Genomic DNA, 13,049 nt, shown 5'->3' with positions numbered 1-13,049 from the left:
ATGAAAAGTAACTTGAGGGGCAGTGCCATATAAGTATGAGCTGAACTTCAGCCCACAGGCTGGATGCTAAGTCCTACATAAGTTTTTACGAGTAAAGAACAGCTTGTGCTGTCCCTCTGCATAAGGCGAAAACGTAACTAAATGAAAATATAAAGTATACTGTAAGAATCAAAAAACTTGGAGAACAAAAAAGAGTAAAGAGGCAAAAATAAAGTTTTATATAGTAATGATATTTTATTGCTGTGAATAATTATGCAATGATAATGTATGATTCCAAATGGCACAGGGAGAACTAGATCCATTCCCTATGGTTGCCTAAAATGATTTTCCACTGCAATGTTAATTATGGCAGATCAGGTTGACCCACAAACAGTAAATTAGGTATATATCCTTTCCTTAAAAAGCCAACCAACCAAAAAACCCAACTCACTGTCCAACTATACTTAGTTATGCTAGAAAAGTTACATTTTCAATGAAAAATTCAGAGGAATAATTGCTCATATTCTTACTCTCCAGGATCTTCACCTAACTGCTAACAGATTTATACTTTCCCAATTGACTTCAACCAAAATTTCTTTGAGAAATTTCTGTGACTACTAAATGAAGCACAATTAATACAAAATAACAACAGCCTATAAAAATATTTGGAAGAGCTGAGGCTTCTTTGTGCTGCACAATAGGATGCCCTCATATGAAGTATTCCTATGTTTTTCCCTCATCAGAAGTACAATAGAACAGAATTGAAGAGATCCACAAAATGGAAATAGAGAGAAGCATGATGGAACATACATCTATTGAAAACTGGGAAAATGTCATAGTTATTCAGTTTGGAAAAGTTGGATAGCTACAGGATACTTGAAAACCAACAAAACTGCAAACAGCAAAATGAAAAATGATCAGATTTCAATTTGAGAATATTTAGTGCCCTGCTAAGAGAAACAAAAGGAAACATCATAAAAGAAAATTCAAAACCAATTAAATAAGATACTTTATGCACGAGACAGAGCTGCCATATCTTTCTATCTCATATATGGTGAAATACTACTAAAATTTTTAATCTTGGTTTAAAGAAACTTTTAATGCTACCATGGAGGGGTTTCCAGCCACTGGGAGCTGGCAGAAGGGGGTTTTACCCTTTGTGTACCGACACAAAGAAGCCCGGAGGTCAACACTGAAACCCATCTGGAAGGCGGCACTCAGTGCCCAACACACAATGAAAATGGGGCAGAGCTCCTCATCCAAAAGGGGCTGGATCTTCCTGTCGCTGTTAAGCAGGCACGCAGGCGAAGGCAAAGAAGTAAAGAGAGGGGAATCTCCATATGTGTTCCACGCAGGTTTATTCTGGTGAAAAGACAGGGACGAAGAGGCCAATTGGTGGGAGGGTCCAGGGAGCTTATACTGGGTACAGAATAGGTGGGGAAAGGGATCTCAGCCAATGGGATAGAGACAAGCAGGTGGGATTGACAGGAAGGGAACCAATGGGAGCAACACATAGGATGGACTCAGGGAAGGATCCAATGGGGCATCGAGGAGCAAAGAACTTTCTAGAACTAATACATATTAAAGAAGGCAAATGAATATACATAGCTTCATACATAAAACAAGAAGACAAAATATTAACTAATCAGGGGAAAACATGCAAAAGGCAAAAAAAGGGAATCATGGGTTCTCGCCATGACTGAAAGTTACATGCTAAACTTGGGTTGCTGACCACCAGAGTTAGTTGTCTGAGTTGTCCTCAGGACAAAGAGTAGCTGCAGCAAGCTGCACCACCACACTACCAGACCAGCAGTTGGAAATTCTGATTGAAAATGTGTTTGTACTGGTTTCAGCAAGCAAGTATATTCCTGCCAGGAAAGACAGCAAATACTGTGACTGTTGAAGTCTCACCTGAAAAAAAAATGTTACAGCAGCATCGAGCAGTTGGCCAGCATCAAGCAGTTGTTCAAATTGGAACTACTCATTCCAGTTAATGCAAGTCTGGGCATACCACAAGAGGGATTTATTTTGCGAAACCTCTTTGTCTTTCCTGTGTTGAATATTCTGGCCCTGTGAAACCACATATTGCAAAAAAAATAATTATCTCAAATAACCACTGAAATTACAATAAGTTGCCCATAACTTATTCATTATTTTACAGATTCTTTGTCCAAGCTGGTTTTAATTGCATAAACCCAACCTCCAACAGTCTGACTGCAGATATGGTCTAATATGTCTCATATTAGTATCTAGTGGCCATTTTTCATTCTCACCATTTTTATAATGGCACAAAAACTGGCACATTTATGCCTGATCATGCTTTAAAATGATCCCTGCAGAGACGGAACAGCCCCATGAATACATGGCATAACAAGAGTTGCCTAAGACTGTTCTAAGGTAGAGCTGAGATATGGCAAGCTGAGCTGTGGAAAGCAAAATACATAATCAATACAAGAGCTGACTCATGTCAAAAAAAAAATTGACTTTTTTAACACACTTTTTGAACTTGTGTGTATGTGTGTGTGTGTGTGTGTGTGTAAGACTTTCAATTCATGTTCAGTGAAGACAAGTTTCCAGCTTTATTGTAGGAAAAATCATCTCATCTTCTTCCAGACTCATTCAGATTCAAGGCAGCAGCTGGTCTACTTGCAGTTAGTCTTACTTTGCGTGTAGTGTCACGTTATCTTTTTGTTGGCCTAACCTTAAAATTCATACTTTGTACCTAATAATATCAATGCTTCAACAGTTTTTTTTTTTTCTATCATTTTAAACTGTAGTAACAGCAAGATTGTGTGAAGGACAGAAATATCACAATTGAATAAGGAAGCTTAATGGACACTTTGTCTTGCTGTTTTACCAGAGCTTGCCTCTTTTCAGCAAGTTCTTCACAAAGTTTCAGTTGGTAGCTTTAGTAAATAATTTGTGAAGTATGGAGTTCTAAAAAGTTAGTCCTTAGTTGCCAGACATAATCTTTCCACCAGTCATGCAACTACTGGCTTTAAAATTGCAGCAGATGGGTTCATATCCTCATATTCTATTCAACCAAATCACAGAATCTCACACTATGCTGAGTTGGAAGGGACCCATAAGGATCATTGAGTCCAACTCCTGGCCCTGCACAGCACCATCCCCAAGAGTCACACCATGTGCCCCAGAGTGTTGTCCAAATGCGTCTTGAGCTCTGTCAGGTTTGGTGCTGTGACCACTTCCCAGGGGAGCCTGTTCCAGTGCCCAACCGTCCTCTGGGTGAAGAACCATATCCAACCTAAACCTCCCCTGACTCAGCTTCAGGATGTTTTCTCAAGTCCTGTCACTGGTCACCAGAGAGGAGAGATCAGTGCCTGCCCAGCAGCTTTCCCTTGTGAGGATGTTGAAGACCACAGTGAGGTCTCCCCTCAGTCTCCTCTTCTCCAGGCTGAACAGACCAAGTGACCTGAGCCACTCCTTGTATGGCTTCACCTCAAGGACCTTCAGCATCTTCATTACTCTCTTTCGAACTCTAATAGCTTAATATCTTTCTTATATTGTGGTGACCAAAACTGCACACAATATTCAAAGTATGAGTATTAACTAGCTGTCCAAGAAGAGGCTTAATGAGTAAAGCAAGATACTTAGTGATTAGTTTGTTAAACTGGGTTTAGATCATGATGAAGTCCTTTAATATACTAGAGCAGAACCATGCCAACTAGTCCTAGGGCCAGCCTGTTACATAGCTCTACTGGCTGGTTCATATGGGAAAGATGTCCCTTTTTCTCACTCTTCTGAATGTCAAGCTCTTATGAGGATTACCGTGTAAGCTAACCAGGAAAATGTTGAGGCAGGCTTTAAGAATAGAGGATGTAGTTTCATTTATTTTCAGATCTGGAATTTAAAATTTGTTTCTAAGTAAAACTATTTTGCATAAGTCACCAAGAGCTCTGTGTATTATTCATAGAAGAACAAAAAACCAAGCAGAATAAAGAGGAATCTTTGAAAAGGATAAAGATTTTCTCAAAAGGACAAATACCAACATTCTGGGGAAAAAATGTCCCAGAAAGGTTTTCCCTTTTGGCTTGTAAAACCTAAGGACTTGATTTGATTAGGAAGGAGACTTCTAGGATGATACGGAATGCTTAGCACTGGAACAGAAATTGTGAAAATACTTCATCAAAAAGATTAATAAGCATCCATTAGCTCTTGCATCTTTGTTAAAGTGAAGAACAAACACAGTGAGTAGTTAAATAGAGAAGGACTCAAAAATTACTTTACTTTTGAGGTCCCACAAAATTAGCATTCAGGAAAACATCTTCCATATGTAAAAACCTCCACTTCAATTCTTGAACAAGAGAAAGGCAACTTTTAGTAGATCAACAATAAAAAAAAATAAAATTAGGCCTAAATATTCTATTTTATCCTAAAGGGTCTCATTCAAAGCTAGGTATTGAAAAAAAAAAGCTGATTACATCTTAAAAATTTCAGTGCCATTAAGGGCCACTTTGGCTGCAAGCTGTATCCCTCTTGGCTAAATCAACATTCTGATGCCAGATAGGTATTTTTGCAATATGCTGAGCTTTCACTTTGAAATACATTTCAATTCAAACAAATACAATAATCCCACCTTCACTCAGTCTTCAATTTGAATTGCAGGTAATGTAATACGGATATAGCAGAAAACATACTGTCTACTAGCAGTTTTACAGTGAATGTTTTCTGGATTCTGGAATTTTAATATTTATTTAACTGAGTGCCACATATTACTCCAACTTCAAATACTTCTACTTACACATAGTACATATTCTAATCTTTTCCTGTCTTATTTCTTTGTATAGAAACACATTTTATTTAATACATGAAATATGTATGTAGCTCACACATTAATACATTTCTAAATGCATAAGATTAACACCTAAAAAGATTAACACCTAAAAATTTTTAAAATTAGGAATACTACTAATTATATTTATTTATGCCTGGTTATTTAATGATGGCAACCTAAGGGTTTTTTTACTAAGCGAGAAAGCATCTACAGCATAAGAGAATGGCAGGTTTGTTTGGATCTGGAAAGGAGAATTCCTGGCTCTATTTTTTCTTCTATGTAACATGCCTGTGTATTGGGCTGAATGCAGAAGATGAAGGAACCATTTTTTTTTTAATCTCAATCAGATGGTTTCTTCTATGTAATAGAACCAAGTATAGCTCTGCACCTTTGAAAGTCAAAAAGTGAAGGCATTGCTTCCTTACCATGTCAGACCCTGACTAATTCCAGAGCTTACTTGCTGCCTTTGCTCAGTAACGTTAAACTACTGCTATCCAGAATTTTCATTGTCACAACAGAGGACTAGGAAGTTCCAAGCAAATTTCAAAAAAGAAAAGCCCAGAAGGTGTACGTGACAAATATTTTCTAAGCCAGAATTCTTTATATAAACAGTCTGAATCAAGCAAAGAGCATATTCTAAACCAAAAAATTTTCTTAACATGAAGTGAACATTTCCCCTGTTAGGAATCATCCCAGGAGCCAACAGGAAATGACTATACATGCAAATACAGAAGCACGTATTCTGCCTCTCAATAATACCTCTTCTCAAAAGAGTTTGGGACATTCTGTATTTGTGAAGTGTTTATTCCTCTCCATTGAAAGGGAAAGGTAATCATAACCATAATCATCTTTTACCATAGTACAGCATGTGAAATAGTTAATCAGTGGGAAAAACCTTGGATGGCTGCATTTTTTGTTCTAGATGATGTTACTGGAAAACTTTCCTAGTTTGTGTTCTGAGATATAAACCTTTCAAAGTCTGTGATTTTTGCACATCTTCTCAAAGACAAATGCCACAAAGAGCATTCAGTAGCCTGTACTGTGAATGAAGTGCTATGATACTCTGACAATACCTCAGATAACTTAGAATCAAAGCAGAAATATTAATGACTCTGTAACCAGATAAAAACTGACTGCAACGTGTAGGAAATATTACTGAGTACTTCCTCAAATACTGTGAAAGGCATTTCATTATTTATTAGGTTAAACAAGGAAGTCAATAAGACATTTCTGTCAATAACCTAAACTATTAGCTGATGACTGGATGATTGTGTATTGGATGGAATGGAGAGAAATGGTAGGTTACTGCAGCTAAGCACCGATTTCAACATCTCCTTCAGTCAGATTTCTTATGACACAGTACATCCTAGGCCTGGGTAGCCTTGCAACACTTAAGATGAGGAGTGAAGAGTAGAACTGAAATAATTCTTAATTTTCAAATAAAACCCCCTTTTTAGAAGTGCTACTTCTATAGCACCATTCTTTAATTTGCTGCCCATGGCCCCTAGATAAGTGCTCAGCTTGTATTGACATGTTTTCAAACAATATTTCCCAATTACTAAGCTGTGTATGAAAGATGATTCTTCATGTAAAAAAACTTTGAAGATTTTCCTTTCTTCTCATCAAAAATCAATGTACAGGAAATTGCTCAAATTTGTCAGAATAACCACTTCTGTTGCAGCTTAATCATTAGACCTATCCTGCAAGAGAGCCTGCTCTACTACCTTTTCCAAGGAAACAGCTATCATGTCTTCTAACCTGTTAGAATTATTTCCTTCATATCAGTGGCTCTTTTTCACTCTTTTTTGCCTAAATCACTGCTGGAACCATGCTTGTTTAAACCAAATGTGGTGTACTAAGAAACTAATTTCTACAGACAGTAAAGATCACACACTCAATATACCAAACACAAGAAGGAAATGGCTGAGAAAAATATGCTTGTACTGAACAAGTGAGAATTTAGGATCGTGAGCTGTGAGATATGTCTTCCACTTGCCATTACCCTAAAGCTACAAGGAAAGAGGGAAAAAATATTAGTTACAGGCTGCTACACTTTCAACATGATGAAGAAAATGTTCCATATATCACCTAATCCTCTTCTCTCCAAAATACTGTTTTTCCTTATGGATATATATGTCTCAAGTATGAGGTTGGTTTTTTTTTTCCTTTCTTGGTTTTCTTATTTCTTTCTTCAACCAGAATCATCCTAAATTACTGGCAAGCTACCTAAGTCAAAGAGCAAAAATTAGAAAAGAAAACAAACAAAATAAACAATGGCACTTTCTTCCTTCAAAGTAAAGAAGCTACCTGGGCCATAAAATATCAAATCAAGGCAGGAAAGTGTCCTAAGCAGCCACAGCCCTTCTGTTGCTGCTGGCCGAGCTACACAGATCTACCTGTAAATTTTGTAAGTCTAATGAATCACCAGTGATTAATATTATTGAGGTGGAATGTACTTCATTGAAATATTCAGTGTCTCATATCAGTGTCACACACCAGAGCATTAATGGGATCAAGATGCAACAATAATAGTTTCCATGACAATGTAGCACATGCGTTCAGCAGCACCTCCCTGGGTAAACAGTAATCCTTCAGAAAAACAAGAAGGTCATTACAGCAACTTGTCAAATCAATGCAGAGAGTGTCTGAGCCGATTAAGGCATCTTCTCTCAGCTCTGACACGGTGTCAATAGTACTGGGCCACTAGTGCTCAGTCAGATGACTGAAGTGAAATGCCCATCAGTCAGGGAGCTGAGGTCGACTAATGATTCCCTATGCTGCCTATTAGAACTACATGACAACTCAATCCTGTTTGCTTTAAAAAAAAAAGAAAAAAAAAAAGAAAAAAAAAGAAGTGACCTTGTTGCTTTGTTTGAAGCTGAATTAAATTGACAACAGCAGCTAATCTTTACCTAGGGCGATTAACAGAATTAAAGTACAACAACAAAGGCACACAAGGTTTTATGTTTTATATTCTTAGCTTGATAAAGCTTGCAGTCTACTAGGGTCTTTACAATCAAGTACATTGTAAATATGTATTCCAAGCCAAGCTATATTTGAATGGATTTGAATTAATCTATTTGTAAGAGGACACTATCCTGAGTGAGTAAGTGTGCAGAGACAAGGCATGGTCTAAATACATTAATAATCAGCCAATGGTTTCAAAAAAAAAAAAAGAAAAACACAACTGAAAGAAATTTTTGAAGGAAATGTTTAAGGGAAAAAAACCTACACATGTGGGTGCTATTCCAGGTAAGGAAAGGATAATAAGCATCCATTAGCTCTTGCATCTTTGTTAAAGTGAAGAACAAACACAGTGAGTAGTTAAATGGAGAAGGACTCAAAAATTACTTTACTTTTGAGGTCCCACAAAATTAGCATTCAGGAAAACATCTTCCAAATGTAAAAACCTCCACTTCAATTCTTGAACAAGACCAAGCCAAGAAGAACATTACTTTAAAAATGCTTTAGAGCTGTAGCTTTTAGTGTGAATTCCCTGTGTCACAGTATCTTCCCCAAAATGCAGGACTACAGTATGTACCATATTGTTTTATAGCCATCATGAAAATATTTAACAAATATTCGGTATAAAGCAAACATGTACAAGCATGTAGGTATACATGTTTTTCACCTGAGGCCATTCTGAAATGATAAGCTTGATGAAAGTCCTCATGTCCACATCATGTTTCTGAGCAGTTTATCAGTTTACATTACTGACCTACTCAATCAAGAGGAAAACAGAAATGATGAGGAGGAAAGAAGAATCCTGGGCAGATTGTTTTATCTACGGTAAAGAGAAAATCAGAGTTGTTAGTAAAATTGAGAAATTATCTTTCTTTATTTCTCTCATTCACATATTTCCTTAAAGATGTACTTTTACCCACAACATTGGCAACAAAGTTGATTTGACTTCAACCCATGAGATTCCTGAGAAATACGCACCACACCATTGAGCTTCGAATTGCACCAAGGAAAAGGACAACGAGATGTGCACCTGCCCAAATTCTTTTCACCGAGGCCCCAAAACCCAGCAGAGCCACAGTTCATTGATGTTGCTGGACCTTGAAACAAAAAATCATTTCAAGAGCATACATCAGATGATGTGAATAGGGTTCAAATCTACAGAAAATCTATAGTAAAAAATGATACAAAGCCTGTAGAAAACCTGCTGCAGAGCAACAAGCATGATGAGGACAGAGGGGATTTATGTTTACCAAGATATAAGTCATTGGAAGGACTAAATAGCTCAAGGGACTGGTACTGAGTTTGAAAGCTTTTCACCTCTTAGTATCAAACTCAAATCTAGCCCCAAGCTGTAGCTATTGAAGGTCATTATCATCCAGTGGCTGTTCAATACTGTGAAAACAGCCCAATTCTCACTGGACAGGGAGTCACATTTCAAAGACAGCAGCATTTCTGAGGTTCATTAGAACCCATAATTTTGGTTTCAGCATAAAGTACTTTATCAGCTGCTGAGCATCATGCCTTCCAGAGGTTGACAGATCAGACAGGAAAAGTTTGCCGTGCTGCCACAGTGATGGCCGTGCTGCATGCAACAGAGACTTTCATCACTATGTCTCAAATCTAGCAGGCTTTGAACTGTAACTGCACAAGTTAGAAAATATAGAATACATTTAAATATTTCAGTTCTTGATTCTGGTTTTATTCAAAAGGCAGTGACAATTTTAAAACAGTGGCTCACTCACACAATATCAAATAGCAAAAGACAAGCTTTTAAGATTGAATTCCTACCAACATTTGCAATGAAAGCAAGCCTTAGACAGGAAATACACAAGTTTAGACTTCCTCTTGAAGTTTTTGTTCTGGGCTCTAAACAATTTATTACTGTTGTATCATATGTAGTCATATGTGCAATGCTTACTTTAGTTTTTTCAATATTAGTTTTTATATTGTGTATTTCTCCACACCAGTTGACACTTGCACTCTTACCTTAGTTAGTTTATGTTGCACAAAAGATTCACATCAGAGTTCAGTTTTACATAATTGGGTAAAGCACACACATGTCAGTAAGTCTCTGCAGTTTGCTTTCAGGCAAAGTAAAAATCTGCTACTTGAGAAGAAATTTAGCTTTGTAGCATGGAATTTCCAGTGTTATAGATAACCACATATTATTATTTTGATGCTTTGTATAGAAGATTCTCCGGATAGAATCATAGGCGTTTACAATACCCTGCCCATGGTGTCCCAGCATGCTCTGCTGGAGTTTGACAAAATACAGCTAACGCTATTCCCTTTGTCCCTGATGACAGCCTGGGTAATAGGTACTAGATCTATACAACCCAATAGCAAGAATTAAAAAGTATTAAGGTCTTCCACAGGGGAATGATTTAATTGTCGGTTGTTAATCAAGCTGACCATGTTTCACTAATCTTGAATTCTAATCTGACAGTACATGCACACATGAGAAAGAACATTGGAGAAAGAAAGGATTTTATATCTTAATTCTGAAACGTGACTAAGAGCTCTCTCATTATATATGATGATTGAAACTCCATTTCAAGTTAGCCAAAAAATAATGAGGTAAAATGATCTATTTCTACATGCAAATTAAAGCTGACGTGATGGCAGACCATTCTGAAAGAGAAAATTCTAACAACTGAAAAAAGAAAGCTGATTTTCTTAAAATTACGTGGTATTTTCCCATTAAGCATTAGCGCCTAGAAGAGAGAAGCTTTTATTTGTGATACTATACAGATCTTGAAATACAATTAGGAAGAGGCATTTCTTTCAGGTTTCTAACAAGCATAGATAACATCAAAATTGAGTCATTTCCTGATTGTTAGGCAGGTAGTTCATAATCATCAGTGATGACAATAAATGTCTCTATCGTGAGACAATATTTAATTTTAATTTTAATTTAAATGCTGCCATCACCAACTAGAAGAATTCGTGAGAAAAGATATATAGATTTTCTGACATTTGTGTATAGATAAAGGTTGCAATTACTGCTAAACTATCCCCTCATAGATCAAACAGAAAATAAAAACAACGGAAGTTCTAAAGAAGGTGTGTTGGAGAAGAGTTTTGTGAGGAGTGTATCTTGGCATGATGTTTTACATATGCCTATTTAAAGTTCTTGCTAAAGCATTGCTGCTATTTAAAATACTTAAATTAATTTTAAAAATCTGTAGTACATAATTCCTTCAAAGCCACAACTGATACTTTAAGGGTGATAGCTTATCTTGGAAAAATAAAGGTCCTGGAGACTAAAGCCTCAGGCCTTTGTTGGGTAAATCTAGAATTATTTGTTCAGTGTAAAGAATGTGTACTTTATTTTGAAGGTAGAATTTGAGGATATTTGCATATGCCTTCTTTAAAATCTTGAATTTACTTTGGAGGTTTAAATACTCTTAGCAAAAATCATAGGATCACAGAATCACAGAATGGGCTGGGTTGGAAGGGACCGCAGTGGGTGAATCTGGTCCCACCTCCCTGCTCAGGCAGGGCCATCCCAGAGCACACAGCACAGGATTGTGTCCAGACAGTTCTTGAATATTTCCAGTGAGGGGGTCTCCACACCCTCTCTGGGAAATCTGTTCCCATGAGTGGTCACTGCACAGTAAAGAAATTCTTCCTATGCTCAGGTGGAATTTCCTGTGCATCAGTTTCTGCCCATTGCATCTTGTCCTGTTGCCCAGCACCACCAAGCAGAGGTGCTGGGTCCATTTTCTGACACCTACCTTCAGATACTTAGAGGCACTGATATGGTCCCCTCTCAGTTGTCTCTTCTTGAGGCTGAACAGTCCCAGCTACCTCCGTCCGTCCTTGTAAGAGAGACACTTCAGTCCTAATCATCGTTGTCACCCTCTGCTGGACCTGCTTCAGGAGCTCCATGTCTCTCGTGTCCTGAGTAGTCCAGAACTGGACACAACATTCCAGATGCACCTCACTGGGGCAGAGTAGAGGGGCAGGATCAACTCACTTGACCCGTTGGCAATGTTCTTCCTCATATCCCCAGGATACTCTTGGCCCTCTTGGCCACAAGGACACACTGCTGGATCATGAACAGCTTGTTGCCCACTAGGACCCCCAGGTTCTTCTCCACAGAGCTGCTTCCCAGCACACCAGCCCCCAAGGTGTCCTGGTCCTTGGGGTTGTTCCTCCCCAGGTGCAGGATCCTGCACTCACCTTTGTTGATTTTCAAATGGTTCTTCTCCTCCCATCCCTCCAACTTGTCAAGGTCCTTCTGAGGGACTGCACAGACCTCTAGGGTGTTGACCACTCTGCCCAGCTTTTTGTTTACAGCAAACTTGCTGAGGAGGCCTCTGTCCCTTCATCTAAGTCATTGCTGAGTACATTTAACCGTACTGGACCCAGTATTGAACCTTGGGGAACACCACCAGTGACAGGCCTCCAGTTAGACCCTGTAAAACTGATTACAACTTTCTGAGATTTGCTGTTCAGTTCTCAATCATTTTGAGTATATTATTGCTTCAGAAACCCCAACTCTAGGCTTATATTTCGAACATGTCAGTCTGTACCTTGAAGTCAAAGAACAAGGTCTCTAAACATTCATTTTCTTTTCTTCATGTATAAATGTCTATGTGTGTGTAAGCATTTAATAACCTCTTTTAGCTGGATTCTCTCTAAAAAAGCAAATAGGTTTTATCAACAAGTAGCTTTTTTTATTTTCTTAAAGTAACTTACACATTTTTTTAGAATATCCTTTCAGGAAGCTTGCAAAAAAGAGCAAACTAACAAGACAAAGAAGTAGCCTAAGGCTCTCTTCAACTTGATATTTAAACTAACTGACATACTAACCACATCGTGTCTAATGAAAGGGAGTTAGATGCTACATGTAGCCACTTCCAAAAAAACCCTCAAAAATTGATCTGTAAGAATAATAAGGATTAAACCCTTACTGCCTTTGTCCTGGCAGAGTACACCTAAAGTTCAAATGAAAAGATTTGTTTCTTCAGTAAAAGAGGGTGGGAAATCATACCTGATCTATTGTGGTATTTCTTACTATGACACAACTTAGCCTATCAGCATCCTGGTTTTAGACACTAATCAACGAGACAAAAAAAAAAAAAAAAAACAAAACACATAAAAGTATCTTATGCTGATGAAGGTGTATCTTCATCCTTCACAGCTTCCAGCTTTGCTTAGAAGAGAGTATCAGCTGCTGAAATGGATTGGAAAACTAAGTACTATCTCATGGATTAATTTGGACTCAGTTTTCATGACCACCACTGCTGCTTACTGACATGCAATAAGAAGGACAGATCATCTCAATAATTGTTATTATTAAAAT

The 13,049-nt window shown here is 37.8% G+C and overlaps 1 long non-coding RNA gene across 2 annotated transcripts; it reads right to left on the bottom strand.

Annotated features, from left to right (window-relative positions):
• Positions 1–209: 209 nt before the first annotated feature.
• Positions 210–12,817, bottom strand: LOC109146084. Of its 2 annotated transcripts, XR_002047875.2 has the most exons (5): positions 11,476–12,817; positions 8,717–8,835; positions 8,406–8,558; positions 1,891–2,049; positions 210–1,341 (listed from the first exon to the last, which is right to left on the bottom strand). It is a non-coding gene; the product is annotated as an uncharacterized LOC109146084 (long non-coding RNA). The 2 variants fall into 2 exon arrangements; XR_002047874.2 differs by having other exon boundaries at positions 8,406–8,835.
• Between the last annotated feature and the right edge of the window lie 232 nt (positions 12,818–13,049).

Source organism: Corvus cornix, chromosome 6 (assembly GCF_000738735.6).
Source record: "Corvus cornix cornix isolate S_Up_H32 chromosome 6, ASM73873v5, whole genome shotgun sequence".
Lineage (NCBI taxonomy): Eukaryota > Metazoa > Chordata > Aves > Passeriformes > Corvidae > Corvus > Corvus cornix.
The sequence above is the reverse complement of the archived record's forward strand: the minus strand, read 5'-3'. Positions and strand labels throughout refer to the sequence as shown.